Source organism: Lissotriton helveticus, chromosome 6 (genome assembly GCF_964261635.1).
Source record: "Lissotriton helveticus chromosome 6, aLisHel1.1, whole genome shotgun sequence".
Lineage (NCBI taxonomy): Eukaryota > Metazoa > Chordata > Amphibia > Caudata > Salamandridae > Lissotriton > Lissotriton helveticus.
In genome coordinates, this window is record NC_136067.1 from 2,035,654,343 (window position 1) to 2,035,666,370 (window position 12,028).

The window sequence follows — 12,028 nt, forward strand, 5'->3', positions numbered from 1 at the left end:
ACCTTTGCATCTACCAAGAATTCAAGAAATACTACTTCATCACAGTACCAATGTGCCACATGTATTAAACATACTGAATTGGATAGTTCTTTTACACTGTACATCACTGCACGAAAATAGAATTCAGAAGTCTTGTTAATTAAGAGAGTGTACGTCAGCAGACCCCTTTTCAAAGGGGGTTTTAGAGTACAAGGTTGAAAATGTTAACCACCAAGAATACTGTGATTTTGTTTTCAATTCAATTCAATTAAAAAATTCTTTATTTCGGCCTTTATGCCCATAAAAGCACATAAAACAAGTATTACAGCCTAATTTGCACCCATGATTCTTGCAAGGGTAAAGTGTGAGTGCATTGCAACATTAAGAGAAAGAAGAGTTCTAAATATAAAAAGGAGCTAATTGAGAGTTAATATTTTTAAAACATTTAAAAAAGATAGTTAAAAAAGCGTTAATACATTTTGTTTGCGTTGAAAGACTAGAATTATCCAATAGACCCAGCTTTTAAAATAGATGACCGTACACACCACATAGAAAATAAGTAACGAGTAACTGAGTTCACTATGGACTGGTATCATATTTTAAGATCCTATAGGCCTCCGCGCAATACTTTGTCCCAAAGTTCCGACACACCTGTTGTAACCTTCGGTGTCTAGCCTTCTTGTATGCCAGACAGACAAATAAAACATGTTGGTCTGTTTCCGGTTTATCTGCACAGAATGGACAGTCCTGAGTCAAAGTATTTCCCCATTTACTTGTGAATACGCGCAATGGTAGTACACCATACCTGAATTGCAGGTACAGTTTTTATGCAAGGGGGTTGTATGACATCAAGAACAGATTCCAGCTTGTATTGGTCTTTTACCTCTAAGAAAGATAGGGTCAGAACGCCTGCGCAGAATTGGCCTTTATCTGATTAAGTTTAAATTCTCTAAAGATCTTTGACAAGGCCTTCTTGGGAGTTGTCACGCTAGTTTCTTCAGCGCTAGTCCATAGGTCTCTCATCCTCTTAGCAGCCAAGGTGGTTTTAATGTAGGACAGCCAGGGGATTTAATCAACTCTCTGTAAGTTTACAACTTCTTTCAACTCTTGTCTGAAGGACTCAAGTTCTGGAGTACTCCAGATATGTCTCCAGTAGAGAAGAGGCCTTAGGTCAACTTCCTCCGGAATTGGGTTGCCCCCAGGGTCCATACAAAGTGGCATTAATGGTGTGCTTTTGGGGAGACCTAGAAGCTGCCTAATAAAAGAGTTCTCATTTTTAGATAAATGATCACATACTCGATGACCCCAAAGTTCTGCCCCATATAAGGCCGCTCCCCTACCCTGTGCCTTATAAATTTCCATTGCTGGACCATCCATTTTATGTATACACTTCCCTGACATCTTTGCTATCCCCCCAAATGTCTGTGCCAGCTTTAAGCTGGCCTTTTTAATTTGTGCGGTCCACTTCATTTTGTCGGTAAGTGTTAGGCCTAAGTAATCAAAAACAGACACTTTCTCTAACGGTTTCCCATCTAAAAGAGGATTTGGTCGCGTGGTGTTACCTCCATTAAAAACCATAAATGTTGTCTTTAATGAATTAATTTCCAAACCCCTATTTTTACAGAATAGATGAAAAATATCCAAGACCCTCTGTATTCCCATTGGGGACTTGGATAGTAAGAGGGGATCGTTGGCGAACATCAGGGCAGGGACACTGTTGTTCGCAAGCCTAGGGGCGTCTATATCCCTCCCAGTATTCAGAGCCTCCACCAGACCATTAATAAATAAACAGAAGGTGGTCGGGGCTAGGACACATTCTTGCCTTACCCCTCCGTCTATTGGAATGGGGTCGGTAAGCTCACCATTTTTACCATACCTAACTTGGGCATAGTGGTTTTAATGGAGCTGTTTTATCTGATAGCAGAGGTAAGGGGGAATCCCCAAGTCTAACAAAATGGACCACAATTTATCCCTAGGGACCAGATCGAAGGCCGATTTTAGGTCCACAAAGATCAGATATAGGCTGCCTCCCTCCATAAGCACAGTCTTCCAGTACAGAAGTTGCAGCCTGAGTATCTGATCTATTGTGGACATCTTGGCTCTAAAGCCCGCTTGGTAGGGACTAAGTATAGAATGCTCCTTCATCCAGCTTTCCATTCGATCCAATAGCACTCTTGCGTATATTTTTTGAGTCACATCTATTAAGCTTATTGGACGATAGTTGGCGGGGAGGAGTGGTGAGCCCTTTTTATAGATTGGAATAATCTCTGCCCCCAACCAAGACGGGGGAATCGACATTCCATGTAGGATGGCATTATACAAGGTCCATAGGTAAGGGGCCCAAATGTTAGGTTCACTGCATAATAGGTCCCCCGGGATCTTAACTAGACCTGGCACCTTTGAGGGGGACACCCTTCTCAATGCTCCTATTATCTCTAGCATGGAAATTTCTGTCACAGCAAAATCATGGGGCTGGTGGGAAAGGCACTCATTGATGACTTGGCGCTCATCTTCCTCTACCCTTGTATATAGTGCTTCACAGTAGATCTCCCATATTTTGTTTTCATTCTGCAAACTTTGTGAACTTCACAAAGTTTTAAAATCTTTAAAATAGAAAAGTATGAGAGAAAAATTTCACGAAAGCATGTGCTGTCTGAGAAATACCCCTGGCCATTTCACTCATTTATATAGTATAGAGTATCAATTATTTAGCCAGAGGCCTGGCAAAATGTATGCACATACAATGAAGTGCAGAAAGCTAAGTGGCTGGGCTGCATTGTGTGAATAGCCACAAAGATATAGTGCTGTTCAGCTCTATCCCTATGCTGGTGCAATGCTATATTGAATATTTCTCCACACAGAGCCAAGGCTGGGTTGGCGCATCATTTTGGAGCAAACCCAGGTTTACTGACTTTAGTAAACCTGTGTTTGCATCAGAATACATGGGCGGATTCATGGGAACGCCAATGCTCTTCCCAAGTAATGACACCCCAATGCAGGGTAGGGCAAAGCAGCGCAAGACAATGTGTTGTATTACTTTGTAGGTGAAAAGTGAAGGAAGGCCACACAAATATTAATTTGCGTGGATTTGTAAATGCCCAGTGGTGGCTCCTCTGCTATGGCGAATGAGCAGCATAAAGGGTTTATTATTGTTTTATTTTGTTTTCTGGAGTCTTAGGGGCAGGTCTGGGGGGATAACAGGCATCACAGGGAGTGGTATGCACTGTTATCAGTGCGCCTGAAGGTTTAGCTGGCCATCTCAGGCCAGCCAAACCATCATGCGTACTGAAGCTCTCTCCAACACAGCTGCGTTGGGCTCTAGGCGGCAAGTAAATTCTTTTTTCTTTCCCCTTGTTTTCGTTGTCGTCCCTCACCATGATCCCGCCTCACCCCTTTCCTCTAACACTGGGCGCTACTGTAAATGCCCCTTGACCACTTGTGGTGCCTTGCGTCGACTTGTGTGATGCAGCAACAATGCAAGTACTTAGTAAATCTGGGCCTAAGTTTGTATATTTGCCTGGCCAGGGATCAAATAGAATGGAATCTGCTATTTAGCCAGCTGCCGCACAGATATTTATTGTTTGTTGGTTCTTGACTGGCAGCAGCCCATATGATATATAATCTCTGCAATTAAGCCTAGCGTGAAATACAAAGTGATCTATAATTGTTATTTGCCCTGCTATCAGGCAAATAATATGCAATCTGTCATTTAGCAGGTTGCCAAATAAATACTAACGTTTGTTCCTAGCTGACAGCTAAACAGTACATGATCTCTGCTATTTAGCCTGTATCTGGGTAAATAGTGACATTTCTTCGCAATGCGTTTGTGTGCAAAAAAAGATGCTACTTACCTAGGTCATGGTTAAATAATAGATAAATGTTACTATTTCCCTGGCAACAGACGAAATAGCCATCACTGTCAGAAATACTTGCATGGAAGAATTTGAGGAACTTTCAAGCTTTTCAAGTTCATGCGTCCTTCCAGGTTTATTCTTTGCAGTCTGGAATTTAGTGGGCCTGATTACGAGTTCCTCCTAATATTCTGACCCATACGTAAAATTCTGTTTACGCATGGGTCAGAATTATGAGTTTGAAGGTTTTTAACACATCCGATAATTATTCATTGTTAAATTTTGACAGGTCGATTCTGTTCAAATTTAACAGGGAAAATCATACGGTATTTACTGTATCATGTGGATTTTGGTGTGTTAAACACCAATATCTGCATGTTATTTCCCATGAACTCATATTAGGTGGCATTTATGGGACCTAATAAATAACGTACCCCATGGTATCGTTATTTTTCAGGGGCAATAAATAACGCCTTAGCTCATAATCAGGCCCATAGTCTTTCATACATGCTAATAAAACCGATTCCGACGGGAGATTCTCGATTTCTGTAGCCATAAATAGCTATATGTTGGTTGTCTCCCATCCGAAATGGCCTCTCCTTCAATACAAGTCATATGGGGAAATACATTCTGCCAATTCATTTTTTGAGAATCTCCCTCTTTTCCTTTCCTAAAAATTTAGCATGGATGGTCTTTAAACTATAACAACAACAATAAAACTTTGGAATGGAGGAGCTTCTGGTGCATGTATGGGTCTAGCAAAATGTTGACGTTCTGCTACAGAGAGAAGAATTTCATATGTGATTGGCAGCAGCATTTGGAGAATTACCATGAAAACAAAAAAGAGCATCTTTCCCACACACAGTATAGCGGGCTATCCATGCAGGCAGCACTTCAGGGCCCCATTCAGGTAAGTACCATATAAATGTCACAATATAATAAATATTTGCTGCTGCACCTGTAGGGCGATCACTGACACCGCCGCGCGCGGCTCTTCAGTGTTGTCTGTGCAGCGGACGCCTGGGTCTGTGGTTCCCAGGCCCGCACCCGGCGGCGCTAGGACCGCGCGGCCACCTTCGCCTCCGAGTCTCCCCTGTGTGCCGCACCCGGCGGCGCTAGGACCGCGCGGCCACCTTCCTCGTGCGAGTCTCCCCTGTGTGCCGCACCCGGCGGCGCTAGGACCGAGCGGCGGCCTATCTGTTCCGTAGGCGGCGGCAGCAGGCGGCGCTCGGACCCCGCGGCCTGTCCCCGGCGCCGGAGCGCAGTGCAGAGGGAGCCGCTGCTGAAGGACGGGAGGCCGCACCGGCCCGGGAGAAAGCGGGGCAGGAACGGGGAACGAAGCGGGAGCAGCGGAGCCCGGGGCCGGCACCAGGTGAGCGGCAGGCGTTGGGAGCAGAAGGACGGAGCGGCGGGTGGTGTCACCTGCCGGGGGGGCGGGGATCCATGCCTGCAAGGGCTGCTGTCTGTCTGTCTGTCTGTCTGTGCACAGGATGCGATTTAAATTCGGTGCTGCACCCATAGTAAATTAAATAGCTGTCTGCCCCCGCCAGCCTGTCTATTCTCCGGCTGCCCGGTGAATAAAGCCAACATACCCCCCCCCTGCCAGGGTCAATGGTACCTCCCCAGGTGAGCGCCCGTCTCCCCCTGCCCACCCCCAATGTGCAGAGGTGGTAGAGTCCCCAGCGTTCTACCTTGGCCGCCGGTAGCGCCCATCCTCTAAATGTGGGGGTGCCAGGGTGCGCTGTTTCACAGGTGCCGACGGCCGCTTTATTCTCTAGGTGAGGAATAGACTCTGCCTCCCCCCAGGTGCAGCGCCCCCTCCCGCCCAGACACCCCCCTGCCTGTATCCGCACAGGTAGGAGTTGGCCGTGTCCGGATCTAACTGTCACTTCTCTGGCGCCCCGGGGGCATTGGCGCTGTCGGAGCACCCGCCTCATTTGACGGTTTTTTTCATGAAATTTGTCTCCATGCCGTGGAAAGACAGGCTTAAATATGTAGGCGCCAGGTGTATGAACCCGTGCCCCGAGGGCGAGCGGGAGCAGCCGTCTGCGCCTGTGTCCTGAAGGAAGGGGCCGTGGCTGTGTCCTGAAGGAAGGGGCCGTGGCTGTGACCTGAAGGAAGGGGCCGTGGCTGTGTCCTGAAGGAAGGGGCCGTGCCTGTGTCCTGAAGGAAGGGGCCGTGCCTGTGTCCTGAAGGAAGGGGCCGTGCCTGTGTCCTGAAGGAAGGGGTCGCGCCTGTGTCCTGAAGGAAGGGGTCGCGCCTGTGTCCTGAAGGAAGGGGCCGTGGCTGTGTCCTGAAGGAAGGGGCCGTGGCTGTGTCCTGAAGGAAGGGGTCGCGGCTGTGTCCTGAAGGAAGGGGCCGTGGCTGTGTCCTGAAGGAAGGGGCCGTGCCTGTGTCCTGAAGGAAGGGGTCGCGCCTGTGTCCTGAAGGAAGGGGTCGCGCCTGTGTCCTGAAGGAAGGGGTCGCGCCTGTGTCCTGAAGGAAGGGGCCGTGGCTGTGTCCTGAAGGAAGGGGCCGTGGCTGTGTCCTGAAGGAAGGGGTCGCGGCTGTGTCCTGAAGGAAGGGGCCGTGGCTGTGTCCTGAAGGAAGGGGCCGTGGCTGTGTCCTGAAGGAAGGGGTCGCGCCTGTGTCCTGAAGGAAGGGGTCGCGCCTGTGTCCTGAAGGAAGGGGCCGTGCCTGTGTCCTGAAGGAAGGGGTCGCGCCTGTGTCCTGAAGGAAGGGGCCGTGGCTGTGTCCTGAAGGAAGGGGCCGTGCCTGTGTCCTGAAGGAAGGGGTCGCGCCTGTGTCCTGAAGGAAGGGGCCGTGCCTGTGTCCTGAAGGAAGGGGTCGCGCCTGTGTCCTAAAGGAAGGGGCCGTGCCTGTGTCCTGAAGGAAGGGGCCGTGCCTGTGTCCTGAAGGAAGGGGCCGTGGCTGTGTCCTGAAGGAAGGGGTCGCGCCTGTGTCCTGAAGGAAGGGGCCGTGCCTGTGTCCTGAAGGAAGGGGTCGCGCCTGTGTCCTAAAGGAAGGGGCCGTGCCTGTGTCCTGAAGGAAGGGGCCGTGCCTGTGTCCTGAAGGAAGGGGCCGTGGCTGTGTCCTGAAGGAAGGGGTCGCGCCTGTGTCCTGAAGGAAGGGGCCGTGCCTGTGTCCTGAAGGAAGGGGCCGTGGCTGTGTCCTGAAGGAAGGGGCCGTGGCTGTGTCCTGAAGGAAGGGGTCGCGCCTGTGTCCTGAAGGAAGGGGTCGCGCCTGTGTCCTGAAGGAAGGGGCCGTGCCTGTGTCCTGAAGGAAGGGGTCGCGCCTGTGTCCTGAAGGAAGGGGCCGTGCCTGTGTCCTGAAGGAAGGGGCCGTGCCTGTGTCCTGAAGGAAGGGGCCGTGGCTGTGTCCTGAAGGAAGGGGTCGCGCCTGTGTCCTGAAGGAAGGGGTCGCGCCTGTGTCCTGAAGGAAGGGGCCGTGCCTGTGTCCTGAAGGAAGGGGCCGTGCCTGTGTCCTGAAGGAAGGGGTCGCGCCTGTGTCCTGAAGGAAGGGGTCGCGCCTGTGTCCTGAAGGAAGGGGTCGCGCCTGTGTCCTGAAGGAAGGGGTCGCGCCTGTGTCCTGAAGGAAGGGGTCGCGCCTGTGTCCTGAAGGAAGGGGTCGCGCCTGTGTCCTGAAGGAAGGGGCCGTGGCTGTGTCCTGAAGGAAGGGGTCGCGCCTGTGTCCTGAAGGAAGGGGCCGTGCCTGTGTCCTGAAGGAAGGGGCCGTGGCTGTGTCCTGAAGGAAGGGGCCGTGGCTGTGTCCTGAAGGAAGGGGCCGTGGCTGTGACCTGAAGGAAGGGGCCGTGGCTGTGTCCTGAAGGAAGGGGCCGTGCCTGTGTCCTGAAGGAAGGGGCCGTGCCTGTGTCCTGAAGGAAGGGGCCGTGCCTGTGTCCTGAAGGAAGGGGTCGCGCCTGTGTCCTGAAGGAAGGGGTCGCGCCTGTGTCCTGAAGGAAGGGGCCGTGGCTGTGTCCTGAAGGAAGGGGCCGTGGCTGTGTCCTGAAGGAAGGGGTCGCGGCTGTGTCCTGAAGGAAGGGGCCGTGGCTGTGTCCTGAAGGAAGGGGCCGTGCCTGTGTCCTGAAGGAAGGGGTCGCGCCTGTGTCCTGAAGGAAGGGGTCGCGCCTGTGTCCTGAAGGAAGGGGTCGCGCCTGTGTCCTGAAGGAAGGGGCCGTGGCTGTGTCCTGAAGGAAGGGGCCGTGGCTGTGTCCTGAAGGAAGGGGTCGCGGCTGTGTCCTGAAGGAAGGGGCCGTGGCTGTGTCCTGAAGGAAGGGGCCGTGGCTGTGTCCTGAAGGAAGGGGTCGCGCCTGTGTCCTGAAGGAAGGGGTCGCGCCTGTGTCCTGAAGGAAGGGGCCGTGCCTGTGTCCTGAAGGAAGGGGTCGCGCCTGTGTCCTGAAGGAAGGGGCCGTGGCTGTGTCCTGAAGGAAGGGGCCGTGCCTGTGTCCTGAAGGAAGGGGTCGCGCCTGTGTCCTGAAGGAAGGGGCCGTGCCTGTGTCCTGAAGGAAGGGGTCGCGCCTGTGTCCTAAAGGAAGGGGCCGTGCCTGTGTCCTGAAGGAAGGGGCCGTGCCTGTGTCCTGAAGGAAGGGGCCGTGGCTGTGTCCTGAAGGAAGGGGTCGCGCCTGTGTCCTGAAGGAAGGGGCCGTGCCTGTGTCCTGAAGGAAGGGGTCGCGCCTGTGTCCTAAAGGAAGGGGCCGTGCCTGTGTCCTGAAGGAAGGGGCCGTGCCTGTGTCCTGAAGGAAGGGGCCGTGGCTGTGTCCTGAAGGAAGGGGTCGCGCCTGTGTCCTGAAGGAAGGGGCCGTGCCTGTGTCCTGAAGGAAGGGGCCGTGGCTGTGTCCTGAAGGAAGGGGCCGTGGCTGTGTCCTGAAGGAAGGGGTCGCGCCTGTGTCCTGAAGGAAGGGGTCGCGCCTGTGTCCTGAAGGAAGGGGCCGTGCCTGTGTCCTGAAGGAAGGGGTCGCGCCTGTGTCCTGAAGGAAGGGGCCGTGCCTGTGTCCTGAAGGAAGGGGCCGTGCCTGTGTCCTGAAGGAAGGGGCCGTGGCTGTGTCCTGAAGGAAGGGGTCGCGCCTGTGTCCTGAAGGAAGGGGTCGCGCCTGTGTCCTGAAGGAAGGGGCCGTGCCTGTGTCCTGAAGGAAGGGGCCGTGCCTGTGTCCTGAAGGAAGGGGTCGCGCCTGTGTCCTGAAGGAAGGGGTCGCGCCTGTGTCCTGAAGGAAGGGGTCGCGCCTGTGTCCTGAAGGAAGGGGTCGCGCCTGTGTCCTGAAGGAAGGGGCCGTGCCTGTGTCCTGAAGGAAGGGGCCGTGCCTGTGTCCTGAAGGAAGGGGTCGTGCCTGTGTCCTGAAGGAAGGGGTCGTGCCTGTGTCCTGAAGGAAGGGGTCGTGGCTGTAGGTGAGCCTGTCTGTGGTGTAGACTTTGTTCTGATTTAAGGGTGCCTTGTGTCTGGACAGGACGGAAGTTGGCACGTGTGTGCCTGTGCCTTGACAGATGGGTCCCAGACTCCATGTACATGTCTCCTGACTCTGTGGTTCATGCCTGTATCCTGATGTGAGGGTGGCCTGTGCCCTCACAGACCTTTTGTCCAGTATGTGCCTGTGTCCTTGCGAATGTGGTCTTTCTGGGTCCTGTCTGGTCCACTGCCTGTATGGATATGGCAATACACACATGCACAATTTAACTTTTGGGCTTTTCAGGAAAAAAAATATATATATTGACTGAAAAACCCAAAGGTTGCAAGGATGTTATAGTTCAGCTCAGATTTCACTACTACAAAACCAGTGAAATTGAGCAGTCCTAGTTACCGGAATAACTTACACCCCCGCAATGAACTGCTTATGACCTCATATATTACATCACTCAGTGGTCAGTGTGATCACTGATGACATCTTAAATGACATCACTGATTACATCATCCAGGGAGTGTAAGTATTTTGTGAGAGTTTATGATTGTTAAATATTTATACTAAGGTACTTCAAAAGTTAAATTAGTATACTAGGTGTGCAACTAATGAGTGACAGTGCTTCTAATATATATTATGTGAGTGGCTCTATGGGTGTATAAATGGGTGTGTAAGTAGCTGTGTGGGTGATTGAGATTCTTTGTGAGTGGCTGTATCAGTGAGTGAGTGGGTGTGTCAGTGGCTCTATGGGTAGGTAAGTGGGTGTGTAGTGACTGTATGGGTGAGTGAGTGGGTGTCTGGCTGTATGAGTAATTGACAGGGTGTGTAAGTGGCTGTATGGGTGAGTGTGTGGGTGTCTGAATAGCTGTGTGAGTGAGTGGGTGTCTGAATGATTGTGTGAGTGACTGGGTGTGTAAGTTGCTGTTTGGGCGAGTGAGAGGGTGTTTGCTTAAGTGAATTTGTGTGTTAGTGGCTATATTGGAGAGTAAGTGTCTATGTGAATGCCTGTATGGGTGAGTAAGCAGATGTGTAAGTACTTGTATGGATGTGTGAATGTATATGTAAGTCGTTTTGTGGGTATGTGAATGAGTGTGTGAGGGCGTGTATGGGTGAGTGAGTAGCTGTATTGAGAGGCTGATTGAGTGAGTGGGTGTGTGACTGTAGGTAGATAAGTGGGTATGTGAGTAGCTCTATGGGTGAGTGTATGGTTATGTTATTGGTTGTATGGGTGAGTGACTCGTTGAATGGGAGAGTGAATGGTTTTGTGAGTGGGTGTGTGAGTGGCTCTATGGAGGAGTGAGTGGGTGTACGAGTACTGGTATAGATGTGTGAATGGGTATATGAGTGTTTCTGTGGGCGTGAGTGGGTGTACAAGGGGTTGTATGGGGATGTGAGCGGTTCTGTGGATGATATCATCAGTGATGTCATTTGAGATGTCATCAGTGATATCACTGACCATGTCATGAGTGATGTAATATGTGAGGTCATAAGCAGTGCATTGTGGGGGCATGAGTTATACTGGCTCATGTAACAATAACTGCTGAATTTCACTGGCTTTGTACAAGTGAAATCTTAGTCTAACTATAACGTCTCTGCGACCTTTGTTTTTTTTCAGTGAATTTCAGTTTTTTTTTTTAAAGTAGTCTTGTTTGCAGAGTGGTGGAGAAAGGGGGTGAGGCCTTCTATCAGCTCTCAGGAATCCTGCTCTGTGGGACTTAATGGAGGTAACAGGAGGGCTCCTTGAATCCCAAGAACCATCAGCATTCAAGAGGACTTCATCACCCAACCAGTAGTGCACCAGCAGGCACGTTTGCAGAGTGGTGGAGAAAGGAGCTGTGGCCTCCGGCGAGTTGTCGGTCAGTTAAAAAAAAAAATATAATAGGAGAGCACCATTTTCTGGGTCGTTTTCAGCCCTGGGGCCCAACCTTTTAAAAAAAAAAAAATGAAAGAAAGTAAATTAAGGGGGGGGGGCAGAGTGGCACCCCTCCAGGGCCTATTTTGTCTCCAGGGACCACAATTCCCCGGGGCCTGGCCTCAATTATGGCACCCCCTCTTGTTAGGGACCATGGGGGGAGCCTCAAGGCACCCGCAGTTTCTGCCGGCTCCCCGCCTCCTATGGGAGCCGGCATTGGTTTTACATAGAGGAAACGGCGAACATGCAGCTCCCTCTCTGTAAAAGCAATTGTGCTCCGCTTTCAACAAGCAAGAGCATTCTCAATGCTCTTGCTTCCAGAAATCGGAGCATAGTTTGCGATGGCTCGACAGTAGCAGTAATGCTCCCATCAAGCCATAGCAAACAGCTATGTCCCAGGGGTGGACACCCCGGGACAAAGCAGGAGCCGGCCCAGGGGGGTGGCAGGTCCCAGGGCCATGTATGGCTCCAGGAGGAGTGCTGTGTGACCCCCTCCTTTCTTTGAATTTGCTCTGGGGAGGAGTGGTCCCTGGGGCTGCGGTAGGGGGTTGCTGCTTGGCTCTACCATATTCAATTTTTCAAATGCCCCAGGAAGGTGGTGTCTCCCAAAGCTTTGCAGGGGGGTCCGCCTTTCCCCTGCATTCTTTAAACAAAAAGCCCCGGGGAGGTGGCTGTCCCTGGGGCTGGTAGAGGGGTAAGAGCCCCCCCCCCCATTGATAAATGAATAAGCCCCGGGAAGATGGTGGTCCCTGGGGCAGCAAAGGAGTCCATACGGGCCTCCCCCGCATTTTGTTTTAACCAAACCCCGGGGAGGTGGTGGTCCCAGGGACATCCCCCCTCCTTTTTTTAAAATGCCCCCGAGAACTGTCCCACCCGGGGGCCGATTAAAAGTGAAGCACAGGAGTCCATGTTTTGTTT

General features: G+C 51.8%; 1 protein-coding gene across 3 annotated transcripts in view; it reads left to right on the plus strand.

The window, feature by feature from the left end:
• Window positions 1–5,013: 5,013 nt before the first annotated feature.
• DNMT3A (DNA methyltransferase 3 alpha) overlaps window positions 5,014–12,028 on the plus strand; it is a 2,120,215-nt gene continuing 2,113,200 nt past the window's right edge. The window contains exon 1 of one of the 3 annotated variants that reach the window (XM_078650037.1): window positions 5,014–5,202. The gene's annotated coding sequence lies outside the window, so the exon portion shown is untranslated. Of the gene's footprint in view, window positions 5,203–5,491; window positions 5,609–12,028 lie in introns of those variants that run through there. The other 2 variants (XM_078650035.1, XM_078650036.1) reach the window with 2 other exon arrangements.